Source organism: Urocitellus parryii, chromosome 3 (genome assembly GCF_045843805.1).
Source record: "Urocitellus parryii isolate mUroPar1 chromosome 3, mUroPar1.hap1, whole genome shotgun sequence".
In the NCBI taxonomy this organism is placed as follows: Eukaryota; Metazoa; Chordata; class Mammalia; order Rodentia; family Sciuridae; genus Urocitellus; species Urocitellus parryii.
In genome coordinates this window covers 109,885,699-109,895,998 of record NC_135533.1, presented here as the reverse complement: position 1 = coordinate 109,895,998, position 10,300 = coordinate 109,885,699, and positions in this window count along the sequence as shown.

Sequence of the window (10,300 nt, the reverse complement as noted above, 5' to 3'; positions counted from 1 at the left end):
ATAAGTCTTCTCTTTTTATAGGTTTATTACCTCAGGTATTTGTTATAGTAACAGAAATCTGGCTAGCACATTGAGTTAAAATATCCTCAACTCAGGGTCTTTGTTTCTGAAATTTTCTCTGCTTGGAATGTCTTCCTTTCATTATTTTCCCCTGCTTACTATTTTGTACTTCAATTTTCTGATAAAAGTCATTATTCAAACTGTTAGGTCTTCGAGTTATATTCACTTTTTGCATGCTATATGTTTCCTTTGAGGTACTAATCCCAGTTTTAATGAATTAATTATTTTATTTATGATGTGCTTCCTCTGCTGTTAAAGACAAACACTGTATCTGTCCTTGTCCTTTCTTTGCACCTTTTAGCAGAGTACCTAGTATCTAGAAGCATTAAAAAATGCAGATCATGTATGCTTTTTTGTGTCTTCTGTCTCTGAAACTTTATTTTGCTGTGGGCACAATCTAACTCATGGCATTTATTACTACAAGATTATACTTTAGATTTCTTTTCATCTCAAGGCCTCAGATTCCTTTGTTAATTATTTCATCATGATATTCCATTATGCTAACTACTATGCAATATTCTCATATAATTTGAAATGACAGAAGAAAAGTGAAATAAAGGCAAAAAATCTTTAAAAGATTCACATGGAATGAACCAACTTATATAGATTCAAAATACTTTTAATTTATTCTTTTATCCAGTAGTAATTGTTCTCTATATTTGCATAAATAATAAATACATATTTTCCATGTAAGAATATTCTGCATATAGAAATATTTTAACAATTGATTGAAAGGAAGCCAGTCTATTAATTTCCTATGTGTAGGCAATTTCATCATTATAAAATTGGCTCTGGTTGTGGAATTTTTTGCCTTCTATAATATTTTGCATACCAATAATATTGCTGTAATATTTTTACTATGCTAAAGGTGTTATTTCGAATGGTCAATTTTTTCTTGTTAAACTCTTGTTTTCTGTTGCTGTGTTAAATATTCAGAGCTAAGTTGAAAAAAATTTACAATTTGCTAATTTAAATATCAAATCACACTTAACTAGATTATGATATCTTTTGTTATAGTACAAAGAAATCTCAAAGGCTGTTTTTTTACAGCAAAATTGGCAAATTAGTAAACAATGTTGTTTTAAATAGCTTTCTAAAAGAATTTCTTACTAGATCTGAAGCCAGCTTTGATAGTGATGAAAGTAAATTTTCCTAGCCAACTGTTTCATTGCTTAATTTGTCTTATAATTAAAATGCACACCCTCATATTTAATCTACCCTTTCTCTGCCACAGCCATTTCTTCTTTCTCTTATTTCATGTAATAATAATAATTGCTTTTTTCTTTGTAATAGACATTAATGGTAGTTTGGGGAAATTTTTATCACAATAGCATGTCACTGTTCTCCTTCCAGTGGAAATTATTCTGGGTTTTCTTCCAGTCTTGAAATATAGCTATATAGTTTATCTCACTCTATTTCATACATAACTTGAAAGACAGATTGCATTTTTAATGATTTATGTATATTCACATTGCAATTTCCTTCTTACTCAAGATGTAATTTATGGTATCTGATTGAAGGGCACCTTCAACTAGTTGTTCCTCTTGTGGAATAATGTAGATATTTGCTACTTTTCCAATGAGTTGAACACCAGATACTCAAATAGAAGGGTCTGAATTTAAATATCTTAAGTTTTTAAAGGCAGCTAAGTTTAGTTTATCATATAAAGGAACTTGATAGTGTTTGTCTTTAAATATTTTGATATATCTTTCTGCTATACTAGAATGTCACTAATACTGAGGGCTTTGATATTGAGATTCAGCCTATTGCTTTTTTGTGAAAAAGCATAATATACTGAAATCCAAGGAAGCAAGCTGGGATGGAAAAGGGAGATAAAACATCTAATACTTTTACCTCTCACATTTGACTCACAAGTTAATCCCATATGAGTTAATTTTTTTTTATTAATGCCTTAACCTGGTTGTATTTCTAATAGGTTCAAGGAATTCTTCCACATGGCATCATGATCAAGTATTGCTAGCATGCAGTGTAGTTTTAAAAAATGCAAATGAGGGCTGGGGATATGGCTCAGGCGGTAGCGCGCTCTACTGGCGTGCGTGCGGCCCGGGTTCGATCCTCAACACCACATACAAAGATGTTATGTCCACCGAAAACTAAAAAAAAAAAAAATAAATATAAAAAAAAATAAATAAAAAAAATGCAAATGAAAAATCATTGGTTCCTGGAAAAATGATTCTGGATTTTAACAGAAATAGACCTGGGGAAGTTTATTCATGAAATTTTTATTAATTATTATAGCAATTTGTTTTTATCATTTGTTTTTTTCTAATTACTGCTGTTTAATATAAGACTGATCTCCTAACTCCCAAGTTACAATTAATTGGTTCCAACTAGAAGTAACCATACATATCAATCAATGAATGGATAGCTTGCATAAAACAATGATTTCCAAACAATACTTGTATACAAACTCTATTAATACTTTCTATTAATAATACTTTCAGAAACCAAAAAGTATTATTCCTTTTTTTCTTCCTGAACATGTAAATCCATAGATCTACATCTTAAATGAACCTCTGGCCGTGTCCATCAAAAACTTGCTCTGGAAGAACTCAGTTTTGTCTGAGTTAACTTGCTATCTCTCTAATCTCTGCTTTCTACACCTCACTCTCTTGACATTCTTGACCCCAAGAGGAGCGGAATTCCTTCCTTTAGAAGCTCCCATCTTGTTTGTTACCCAGCTCTCCACCTACCTGGCTCTCTTTTAAGTCGTCCATCTGCTGGGTTTTGTTTCAGACTCAATTTTGTGATAAAATCAAAAGCAAGAACATAATGGCCTTTGAATGGGTATAATTTTATTTCAATTCTTCTTTGAAAAAATTATTGATATAAGGAAGAAAGTGAATTTCAAAAGTTGAAGGCAATTTATGTGAAGATTATAAAACTATTGAAATTTCTTTATATGTATAATGACAAGGAAATTCATTTTATACATTCTGTCCTATTCTCGGTAATTTCAGTGCAGGATGCAGTTGTTCCTCAAATTCTCTTTAATCTGATTTTGTGTTAAATGATAGTTTAAGGAAAAATTTGAAAAAGGCATTTTTATAGGAAATTCTGGGTCTGTTTTGGGGGATGGGGATTGTTGTTGCAGGGGATTAGACCTCATACATGCTAGTGGCAAGGGCAAGTGCTCTGCCACTGAGCTACATTCACAGTCTTTCTTTACCTGTTTCTTTCAGAGCATGAAGCCACAGTTGAAGCACTTATTAAATGTGTGATTTGGGACCATTTGGAACCTTGGAGAACAGCTTTTAAATTTTTTTATTTAATGTTTTCTAAATTTACAATCAGTAGCTTTTAATTGGTGTCTAGCTTGTTTTTATGTCTTTCTTAAAGTTTCAGTACAGAAAAAGGATTATGAGTATCTTTAGTTGTAAACATGACAAGTAGAGACTTTCTGAATTCAGCAAAGTGTGGAAGTAATAGGGCAATAAATTACTGCTAAGTAGCGGGATTAAAAAAACACACAAACAAAACTAAACATTGTGTTGAAGAATCCTACTGCGATCCTTTCTTTTTTCTTTTCTTTTTTTATTTTTTGAATAATATATGTGCAATCATTCTCCTCGGAACTATCACAGCTTGAATTGAAATAATCGCTCTAATTTGTTTGGTGGGAAAAAAATCACCCTCATTTATGTTGATAAAATGCAACTCATGGCAACTCCAATCTTGTGGTTTTAATGTGATTCAAAAAAGCTGTCTGCAATAAAGGAATGTATTAGAGATGCTAAAAGCTGATACCATTTTGTTTTTGTAAAGTTTTGGAATAATTTAGCTGATGGGGAAATGTGCACTAGATTTTCTGATAAGTGATTTTCTATTCATTGAAATTTATTTCCACACCCAGAAACTTAATTTTGTGAAGACTTGTCACTCATGGGCTTCTGGTATTATGTGCTCAGTGTAATTGCAGTTTTCATGAAGGCCTGCATGAATGGCAATAAAATGTTGTCATAGATCAATAAGTGAAGAAGCTGGTTTGTTTGACCAAAATAAAATATTTCTGTGGGGTCTAATTTCACTTTAGACTATTTCAAAAGACACTCAGAGACCAGAAACCAGGAAGGTGATTGATTACTTGGCATTAATGTGTACATAAAAAGTCTGAAACAATAGCTTGAACTTGAAAAATTCCAAGTTTCTAAAATGAGTACAAAAGTTATAACCCCTTGTTATTAACTCCAAAGCCCCACAAGTCAGGATGAGTCCTTGGCCTTTCAGGCTTGGAGAATCAAGTGGTTCTGTCCAGACAACCCCACTTAAATGATGTATTTCCACTCCTTCTCCCATGGCAATGACATCCCTCCTACACTAATTTCCTTCTTATCTCGTTATATTGTTACATAATTAACTTGTACATATGTTGAGGTTTCTGCCTTGCTCTTGAGAATGTAAATAAAGTAGGACAGGGGTTTTTGTTTTTGTTTCCCTGTCATATGGTATTCAATAAATAGTCTTTGAATGAGTATCGAGACAAAAATATAGACCATCCATATATAGTCAAAAAGGGGTCTTGGAAAAGAAAAGGAGGAAGAGAAGATTATCTACAAGGACAGTTCCTTAGCAGTGCTTAGCAACATTCAACTTGAAAATGTTCTCTAAAAACATTCCTTCTCATGCCGACAAACCCTTACCCTCATCCTTGTAATTATAGAGGCTTATAAATCACTTTTCTCCAGATTTGCTGAAGAAGACAAAATAGGAAAAGTTGATTGCCCCCCTTTGCGAATCCAATACCCCACCCATCACCTACAGGGATAGACCAAGCCCATAGAAAACAACAACAACAAAAACCCTAGACAACAGACACCCATTGGCATTCCTCTCTTGGGACCCTTCCCTTTTCAGGAGCTCTGCTTTCTTTTCTATTACTCTAATAAATACTGTTACTTTGCTCCGAACCTTGTATCCCTTGCATTCATTTAATTTACGAGACAAAGAACCCACCTGACATTCATGCTCTGTGTTGTAGTAGCAGTTCTTGTGGCTGTGTACCAGGAACACCCCTGAGTTTTAATTGGTTTTCAGTACTCAGGAATTACTGGGAGTCACCAGAATAGTAGGTCTAAAGTGGAAAAAGAGCCCTAAGTGATGTTTGCTCAATTTCTCTTCCGAGGGAAAAGATGGTCCAGGGGTGATGGTGGCTTCTGCCTCAGACTAGGCTGTGGTACTGGGCCGGAATATCCCTGTGCGTCAAAGATCTGCCACCATCTGGAAGGCCCACCTTGTCCTGAAATACATGGAAAGTTCAGTTAGGGGACAGACCCTTTAGTTGGAAGAAAGGAGGATCTCTGTTCTTGTGAGCTTATTGTTCTGTGAGAAATTCTTGCAATTCATTGAACCTGAGGAGAGTATCCTGGGAACCTCTGAGTTAAAAATGTGGGTAACCAAGGGATCCATTATTTGTGATTGATGACTAAAATGGGGTCAATCTTTTGGGAATAGGTTCTTAAGCTGTAAGATGTGCACTAAATCCAGGTTGATAGTGTCATAAGTGAATTTGAGACAACCGGTTAGTGTCAGGAGAGTTGAAGAATTTGTTGTTTTGGGAAATACACACACACACACACACACACACATACACACACACACACACACACACACACACACACACACACTAATCCAGGCACACCCACACCCACATTTGTTGTCAGAGTAAAGAGTTGGTTGTAATGGGGGAAAACAAGTTATTTTTCCTACATAGACTCTAAGATTTCCATTTATATATATGATATCTTTTCTGTAATTGTTAGGCCTTCATTTCTCTGTACTTTGTTCTGGATTTTTAAGTAAGGAAAAGTGATGCAACCAGTTTTTCTTATTTTTAGGATACATTTTGACATAATAACAAAAGCATGGAATATAATTTACTCTGATTCAGTTCCCAGCAGTTCCCTTCCCCCTCCTCCCTTCTTTTGTTCTCTTCCCTCGACTTTACTGATCTTTCTTTGATTTATTTATAGTTTTTTTTTAAATTAGTATCTTGTGGATATGCTTGATGTTGAGATTCACTGTGGTATATTTGTGTATGTACACATGAAAATTTAGTTAGTTTTTGGATTCTTTTGTTTTTCTTTTTAGCCCCCTGAGTCTTTAGAACACATTATGCAATTTCTCACCTTTTCTATAATATCTTCTAAGTTTAACAGATTATCCTAAGAAATATCAAATAACATATCACTGAACTTTTTGGGATATTAAATATATGTTTCTTCACCATCTCTTTTACTGTAGATTTTTGCCTTAACATAAATATTTGAAATATTGCTTTTTAGTCTTTTCAATTTAATTTGGGTAGTATTGCTAAAATTCTCTGTTGTGTTAATACTGGCAGCAGATCTTCATCCACTTGAGGTTGAACAAAGTTTTGCTATCCTTTTTATTATGCAAAAATAATCAGAAAGTTAAACTGTGATTATTTTAAAATATTTTATTTAGTCTTTTAAAATATGCACAAATTTAAATAGATAAGAGGATTTTATTCTGAATTTTTGTGTAATGAAGGATGGTATATCATCACCTTGGCTTAATTTGCCATTAAATGAAAAAAACCCATAATTTAATTTTTCCTATTGAGTAATTCCTGAGATCTGCCAAAAAATAAAGAATAAGTAAAACACTCTTGAATAATAGCATTTTAAAAGATGGCCTACAGTTTGAGGAGACATGAATAGATGTCTTCTTTCCTATTTTTTAAAATTTTGATTTGTTATATATGACAGCAGAATGCATTACAATTCATATTACACATATAGAGCACATTTTTTCATATTTCTGGTTTACACAAAGTAGACACATCCTTCTTGTCTTCTTACATGTACTTATCTATTCTCATAAACCACCTGAGAAGTAAGTAAATTCTGTTCAATAACCAGAGGGAGTAGCTCAGATGGATGCATTTCCCTTTGGCTAGCTAAGGAGAACGTTTATTTTCCTGGGCCACAGATGCCCTGAGAGTCTGCAGAAAATTCAGAATGGATTCTTTTTCTTAAAGATAAAAACAATAAAAGGAGAGAGAAATAGAAATAAGCAAAAAATGAGTAGTAGTTTCAGGAATTCAAAAGATAGGACCTATTCAGGGACCCCATGGTAAAAATTCCTTAGGTGATTTGAATTATTTGTGGGAAAAGATGCTTTTTTATCCAAATTCTTCAAAGATTTTTATTTCTTATTTAGGATAATCCAGTTGTGAATGTACACACACGTGTCCTGCATTTTATGAAGATGCATTGTTTGTATTTGTTTCATGTTATTACTGTAAATCAACCAACCTGAAAACAACTAATCAGAAACTCATTTTTGTAAAAAAACAATGAAAAGTATGTTTGAGTGCAAAACATTCCTGGGAATATACATTTTCACTTAAGGCTATTATTAGTAAAATATTTTAAAAATTACATACACACATATTTCATACTGAAGTATTATAATTTATTAAAAAACATTTCTAAAAGTGCATTTCTAAAACTTACTTCTTTCTTTCTTTCTTTCTTTCTTTCTTTCTTTCTTTCTTTCTTTCTTTCTTTCTTCCTCCCTCCCTCCCTCCCTCCCTCCCTTCCTTTCTTCCTTCCTTCCTTTCTGCAAGATTTTGCATTATCACCACTTCATAACACTTCATATGATTAGCATCCATATTCAGAGAATATAAAAAAAAGTTTCTAATGTTCTGTAGCACAGTAGAGTAACTATTGTTAACAACAACCGGGCTAATAGAGATTATTTTGAATATTATCAATATAAAGCAATGATATATATTTAAGGTTATGAATACACCATTACCGATCTGGTCATTGTATTTATTGAAATGTCACACTGTACAGCATAAATATGTACAGGCACTATAACAACTAAAAATAATTTTAAATTATTTTAAATATTTATTTATTTAAAAATGTTAATACAATCATTTGAAAATGTTTTTCTGCTGAGAAGTAACACAAAATAGAAAAATTTCCACATATAACAAAAAGGATATATTTTTAGAAATATCAGTTTCTATCATAATACCTAAAATTAAAGTGATGTCCTAATATAGTTTACATTGTATTAATTTTTGCTATTTGGGGGTTTTCTTTCAGGACTAAAAGTCTTTAATTCTAAGCTTATAGCTGATAAAAATTGCTAGTTTAATTATGGAAAAGCTGAAGTACAGCAAAGTCTTATTAATTTAGAGTCTATTAATAAAGCATTTGAGATCATTTGAAAAGGAAGAGTGGTACTTATGCAATTTAGAGATAAACCACTTTTGTGAATAAGTTAAGAATAAATATAATTTTATAAGCATATACATTATTCTTTTTTGGGGGGGGGCGCATACTGGGGATTGAAATCAGGGGCACTTGGTCACTGAGCCAATCCTCAACCCTATTTTTTATTTTTTTTAGTGACAGGGTCTTCAGTTCCTTAGCATCTTGCTATTGCTGAGGCTGGCTTTGAACTCTCGATTCTCTATCTTAGCCTTCAGAGCCACTGGGATTTGAGGCTTGTGTCACCAAACCAGCTCAGGGATTTGCATTATTCTAAGAGAAGAAATTTTCATTCACATTAACATCACTTTGCTGAGTTAATTCCAAATAATGTTATTGTAGTATAGATATAGTATATACATATTAGCATAATTCATTATACCATCTGTATATAATAATGTTTTTTAAATATGCAAACAAGTCTTCTAATGCCCAAAACAACAAGATATGGTCAAAACAATCACATAAAGTATAAAAATAAACAAGCAAATAAATAAATAAAAAGCAAAGCAAAACAAGAGGGGAAAGCAGAATTTATTAAACTTAGAAACCAAAAATTAAACAAAATCGTGAGCTGACCTAATTAAATTAAAATTATATATCTAGTTCAGCTAAATTTGCCTGTCTGAAGGAGAAAAGCAGAACAAGCTAATGGGAAGCTGAGGATTGAAACTTACAGGGTCTTCTTGGAATCTCTTTTGAGCCATTGTTATTTTAAAATCTCATCTATTGCAGGTCTAGTATATAATCAATTAGCATTATAAAAATGCAAGAATCATTGAGGATTTTAGCCAAAAGACAAGGTAAGTTAAAAAATAAAACAAAGCAAGTATGTGTGTGTGTGTGTGTGTGTGTGTGTGTGTGTGTATCTCCTTGAATCAATCAGTACACATTCAAGTAAATAAAAAAAATAACAAAATGCAAAATAACAGCAGGAAAAAGAAAAGGAAAAATCTTTGTGAAAATTTAGGAAATTAAATAGTAGTTTCTACTCTGGTGAACAAAATTCAGTCATAAAGAAGAATGAAATTATGGTATTTGCCAGTAAATTGATAGAACTGAAGACTATCATGCTAAGTGAAATAGGCCAATCTCACAAAAAACAAAGGCCAAATGTTTTCTTTGATGTGTGGATGTTAACATACAACATGGGGAAGGGGAAAAGAATAGAAGTTTATTGGATTAGACAAAGGGAAAGGAAGGGGATGGGAATAGGAACAACAGTAGAATGAATTGGACATAATTTTCTGTGTTCATATATGAGTATATGACCAGTGAAACTCTACATCATGTTCAACTACAAGAATGAGATCCTAATTAGAGTAAATTATACTCCATGTAAGTATAATATGTCAAAATATATTAAGTTATCATGCATATCTAAAAAGAACAAATAAAAAGTCTAAAAAATTAAAAATAATAACAACTTCAAGGCCAACCTTAGCAACTTTGCAATACTATGCAACACTGTGAATTAAATTTTAAAAATACACAAATAAAAATAAAACAAAGAAAATAAGGATAGTAAAAGTAAAAAAAAAAAGCATGTATATACAAAATAGTATAATTGCCCATTAAGACAAACTTAATATAAGGAAAGGTTGTTAAAATAACTCATAGTGTTCTAGGAATTTGGTAGATAAAATATAAACCTGCAGAACCGGAGGGTTTACAGTATATGATGTGATAGTTTGAATGTTTTTTTTTCCATTTTGTGATTGAACACATGGCTTTGAAATATTGTATTCCCACATTCATTTGAGTCAAGATTTCTTTGGTTTTCCATTTCTTTTTTTATTGGTTGTTCATCACTGTGTTATTATGTTTTACTTCTGAATTTTTCAATTTTCTTCCTATTATTAATTTCTAATTTCATACCATTGTGACCAGAAAATGTATTTTATATTTCAATCTTCTTAAAATGTTAAGGTATTCTATATGATCTCTCTTGGAGAATGTTCTATTAA